We start from the raw sequence: 6,272 nt of genomic DNA, 5'->3' as shown, positions 1-6,272 counted from the left end.
TTTCTTTTCTTTGTTTTCTTTTTCTTTTCTTTTCTTTTCTTTTGACAAATGATGGCAGACAATGTTGTGTTATTGTTCTCTGACTTTTAGTGTCATTGAACATTTTTATATACACTTTTTCATATTTTCTTTTCACTAAATTATTTAGTAATTTGTTTACAAATTTAGATTGTTTTTTTCTTAATAACATAAAATTGTATTTACCCTATTGTAATTAATACTGTTATCTTTTGATCGCGTTGGGTTTCTTCCTTTCACTACTGAAGCTTTTTAGTACTTATATAATTATATAATTAAACCTGTCAATTTTTCCTTTATATTTATGCATTTCTTATATTGCTTTGGATGTCATCTTTATCATGATATTATAAAACTATTTTAATACTTTTAGTATTTTATTTTACTTTTATATATTTAAACTGAAGTTGATGATTATTTATGGTGTTATGAATGATTGTTTTCTTCCACATGGATAGCCACTTTTATCAGCACTATTTATTAAATAATTTTGTTCTCTGTCAGTAAGATGACACGCTAACTTTAACATTAATGAAGTTCCTTCAGAACATAGAACTACAAAAACAACTAAAAAACAGTTAACAAAATTGCAATAAGTATGAAGCTATCAATAATTAAATGTAAATGGACTAAATGCTCCAACCAAAAGACAGGGTGGATGAATGGATTAAAAACAAAACAAGACCCATCTATATGCTGCCTATAAGAGACATTTCAGACCTAAAGACACACAGAGTGATAGGAAATGAACGGGAAAGATTCCACACAAATGGAAATGAAAATAAAGCTGGGGTAGAATATTTATCAGAAAAAATAGACTTTTAAAATAAAGACTGTAACAAGATACAAAGAAGGGCATTACATAATGATAAAGGGATCAATCCTATAAGAGAATATAATAATTATATCAACAAATAAATATCTATTCACCCAACATAGGAACACTTAAATATATAAATCAAATATTAACGGACATAAAAGTAGAAATTGAAAGTAATACAATAACATTACAGGACTTTAATACCCCACTTACATCAATGAATAGATCAGTCAGAGAGAAAAACGGTAGGAAAATGGTTTCTTTGAAAAACACATTAGACCAGATGGACTTAACAGATATAAAGAAAACATTCCATTTGAAAACAGCAGAATACACATTTTTGCCAAGACACATGAAACATTCTCTAGGATAGATCACAAGTAAGGCCACAAAACAAATCTCAATAAATTTAAGAAGATTAAAATCATATCAAAAATACTCAACACAGTATGAAACTAGAAATAAAATACAAGAAAAGGAATTGGAAAAACAAAAACAAAAACAAAAACAAAAACACATGAAGCCTAAACAACATGCTACTAAACAATGAATGTGTCAAGGAAGATATCAAAGAGAATATCAAAATATATCTTGAGACAAATTAAAATGGAAATACAATATTCCAAAATCTATGGAGTGCAGCAAAAGGAATGCAGCTTTGAGAGGGAATTTATATCAATACAAATCTACCTTAAAAAAAAAAAACAACAAGAAAAATCTCAAACAAACAAAATAACTTTACATCTAAAGGAACTAGAAAAATAAAAGGACATACCAAACCTAAAGTTAATAGATGGGAAAAAATAATAAAGATTGGAGTGGAAATAAATAAAATAGAGACAAAAAAGTGGAAAAGATCAATGAAATTAACAGCTGGTTCTTTGGAAAAATAAACAAAATTGGGGTGCCTGAGTGGCTAAGTCAGTTAAGTGACCAACTCTTGAATGCCACTCAGGTCATGATCTCACGGTCTGTGAGATTGAGCCCGGCATTGGGCTCTGTGCTGGCAGGGCAGAGCTTGCTTGGGATTCTCTCTCTCTCTCTCTCTCCCTGTCTTTCTTTGCCCCTCCCTTGCTTCTGCTCTCTCTGACTCTGTCAAAATAAATAAACATTAAAAAAATAAACAAAATTGGTAAACCATTAATCAAACCCATAAAGAAAAACAGAGAGCTCAAATAAATAAAATGAGAAATAAAGAGAAGTTACCACCAGCACCACAGAAATACAACAGATTATAAGAGACTACTACATATAACACTGTACGTTAACTTTGCTGGAATTAAAATAAAACAAACAAAAAAAAGAGACTGCTACAATTATACTCCAACAAATTGGAAAACTTAGAAGAAATGGATAAATTCCTAGATACCACAATTTTCCAAGACTAAATCAAGAAGAAATAGAAAATCTGAACAGATTGATAATTAATAATGAATTTGATTCAGTAATAAAAAAAAAAACTCCCAAAAAACAAAAGCTCAGGACCAGATGGCTTCACAGGTGCATTCTACCAAACATTCAGAAAAGCATTAATGTCTATTCCTCTCAAAATATTCTAAAAAATGTGAAGAGAAAGAAATGCTTCCAAACTATTTCTACAAGGTTACCATTATGCTGATACAAAAACCAGATAAAAATACAAAAGGAAAGAAAAGAAAAGAAAAGAAAAGAAAAGAAAAGAAAAGAAAAGAAAAGAAACAAGGAGGGAGGAATGAAGGATGGAAGGAAGGAAGGAAGGAAGGAAGGAAGGAAGGAAGGAAGGAAGGAAAGAAGGAAGAAAGGAAGGAAGAAAGTTAGTTACAGGCCAATATCCATGATAAACATAGATGTAAAAATCTTCAACAAAATATTAGCAAACAAAACTCAATAAAACATCAAAAGAATCATACACCATGATCAAGTAAAATCTTTTCCAGAGATGCAAGGATGGTTCAACTGTCACCAATAAATCAACATAATAAGTCATATTAATAAAATGAAGGATAAAAATGATATGACCATGTCAATAGATGCTGCAAAAAGCATTTGGCAAAATTAAACATTAATAATTGATAAAAAGTCTCAACAAAGTGGCTATATATAAGGAATACAGCTCAACATAATAAAGGCCAGAAATGACAAGCACACAGTTATCACACTTAATGGTAAAAAGCTAAAAACTTTTCCTCTAAGACCAGGAATAAGACAACAATACCCACTTTTGTCACTTTCATTCAACCTAGCCCTGGAAGCCCTGGCCAGAGCAATCAGACAAGAAAAAGAAATAAAAAGCATTTGAATTGATAAGGAAGTAGTAAAACTGTCATTATTTGCAGATGACATAATATTATATTGGAAAGTCCTAAATATTCCACCAAAAAACCTATTAGAAATAACAAATTAATTCAGTAAAGTTGTAAGATACAAAATGAATATACAGAAATCTGTTGTGTTTCTATATACTAATAATAAACTATCAAAAGAGAAATTAAGAAAACAATCCCATTTATAATTGCATCTTATAAATGCAACAATAAAATACCTAGGAATAAATTTAACCAAGGAGGTGAAAGCTCTACTCTGAAACCTGTAAGACATGGATGAAAGAAATTGAAGACAACACAAATAAATAAAAAGATACACTGTGTTCATGGATTAGAAGTATTACTATTATTAAAATGTCCATAGTACCAAGATTAATCTATACATTCATTGTAATCCCTATCAAAATTCCAATGGTATTATTCACAGAAATAGAATAAATAACCATAAAATGGAACCACAAAAGACCCCAAATAGCCAAAGCAATCTTGAGAAAAGAACAAAGCTGGAGGTAGTATGCGACCTGATTTCAAACTACACTACAAAACTATAGTAATCAAAACAGTATGGTATTGGCATAAAAACAGATACACAGATCAGTGGACTAGGATAGAGAGTCCAGAAATAAAATACATGCTCATATAGTCAAATGATCTGTAACAAAGGAGCAAGTATATACAATGAGGAGAAGACAGTCTCTTCAATAACCATATTTGGAAACCTGCAAAAGAATAAAACTGGACCATTTTCTTACACCATGTACAAAAATAAACTCCAAATGGATCAAAGACTGGGGCCCCTGGGTGGCTCGGTCAGTTAAGCGTTCGACTTCAGCTCAGGTTGTGATCTCACAGCTGGTGAGCTCAAGCCCCTCATCAGGCTCTCTGTTGTCAGCATGGAGCTGGCTTCAGATCCTTTTTTCCCCTCTACCTCTGTCCCTCCCCCACTCACCCTCTCTCTCCCTCAAAAATAAATAAACATTTAAAAAATGGATCAAAGATTAAAATGTAACCCCTGAAACGACAAATTTCCTAGAAAAAAAATAGGCAGTAAGCTCCCTGACATAGATCTTGGCGATGATTTTTTTCTGTTTAACACCAAAAGCAAAAGAAACAACAGCAAAAGTAGTCAAATAGTACTACTTCAAACTAAACAGTTCTTGCACAGTGAAGGACATCGTAAACAAAATGAAAAGTTAACCTACTGAATGGGAGAAGACATTTGCAAATAATATATCCAATAAAGGATTAACATCATATATATATACATATATATACATATATGTATACATAATATATATACATATATGTATATATGTGTGTGTGTGTGTGTGTGTGTGTGTGTGTGTAAAGAACTTATACAACTCAACACCAAAACACTAGGAATCCAATTAAAAAATGGGCAGAGGACATAAATGGATGTTTTCCAAAGAAGACATACAGATGGCCAACAGGTACATGAAAAGAGGGTCTACATCATTAATCATCAAGGAAATGCAAATCAAAACCACAATGAGATATCACCTTATATCTGCTAGAATGGCTATTGTGAAAACGACTAGAAATAACAAGGGTTGGTGAAGATGTGGAGAAAGGGAATCCTTGTGTACTGTTAGTAAGAATATAAATTGGTATGGCCACTAACAAGAAACACTAAGGAGATTCTTCAAAAAATTAAAAATAGAACTACCATATGGTATAGCATTTCCACTTTTGGGTGTTTATCTGAAAAAAATGAAAACAAATTCAAATAGTTATATGCATGCCCATGTTTGATGAAGTATTGTTTGCAATAGCTAAACTATAGAAGACTATAAGTGTCTACCTTGGATGAATGGATACAGAAAATGTTACACACACACACACACACACACACACACACACTGGGATGTTACTCAACCATAAAAATAAAATGAAATCTTGCCTTTTGTGAAAACATGGATGGACCTAGAAGGGTCCTATGCTAAATGAAATAAGTCAGACAGAGAAAGACAAATACCATATGATTTCACAGATGTGCAATCTAAAAAAATCAAAACAAATGAACAAACAAAACAAAACAGAAAGGGACTAAAAACTACAAAGAAAAATAAGTGGTGTCCAGAGAGGAAGTAGTGGGGGATGGGCAAAATAAGTGAAAGAGATTAAGAGGTACAAATTTACTGTTATACAATAAAAAAGTCATGGGGCGGGGGGTGCCTGGGTGGCTCAGTAGGTTAAGTGTCCGACTTCGGCCTGGGTCACGATGTCACGGTTCTTGGTTTCGAGCCCTGCATCAGGCTGTGTGCTGACAGCTTAGGGCCTGGAGCCTGTTTTGGATTCTGTGTCTCCCTCTCTCTCTGCCCTTCCCCCACTCGCACTCTGTCTCCCTCTGTCTCAAAAATAAATAAACATTAAAAAAAGTCACAGGAATATAAAGTATAGCACAAGGAATATAGTCAATATATTGTAATAACTTTGTATTGTGATAGATAGTAACTACACTTATTGTGGTGATCATTTTGTAATTTATGTAAATGTTGAGTCACTGTATTGTACACCTAAAATTAATATGAGATTGTAATTAACTATATGGCAAAAATTAACTAAAATTCCTTCAGGGGTGCCTGGGTGGCTCAGTTAGTAGAGCGTCTGACTCTTGATTTTGGCTCAGGTCATGATCCCAGGATTATGGAAGCAAGCCCCCACCAGGCTCCTGCACTGAGCATGGAGCCTGCTTAGGATTCTGTCTCTCCCTCTTACCCTCGTCTGAGCATGTGCATATACTCACTCCCATAAACAAACTAACAAACAAATAGAAGTTCCTTCATACACTTGGATCTGTCTCTTTAGTTTTGCATTTGTTCCACTAATATATTTGCCTATTCCTGTGCTCATATCACACCATACCTCCATAGTAAATTTTAATAATATGCAGGGTATAACCCTGCTCACTAATCTTCATTATCACGAATTTCATCTCAGGCCTCAGGCCTTTATTTTTTTATACAGATGTTAGACTTATCACTAAATTCTACTCCTGAAACCAATATTGCAATGTATGCTAACTAAAATTTAAATTAAAAAATGAAATAAAAAAATAAAATGAAAATTTAAAAACCAATGGGATTTTGTTAATTTAGGAAGAATTATTG

Source organism: Neofelis nebulosa, chromosome 6 (assembly GCF_028018385.1).
Source record: "Neofelis nebulosa isolate mNeoNeb1 chromosome 6, mNeoNeb1.pri, whole genome shotgun sequence".
Classification (NCBI taxonomy): Eukaryota; Metazoa; Chordata; class Mammalia; order Carnivora; family Felidae; genus Neofelis; species Neofelis nebulosa.
The sequence above is the reverse complement of the archived record's forward strand: the minus strand, read 5'-3'. Positions refer to the sequence as shown.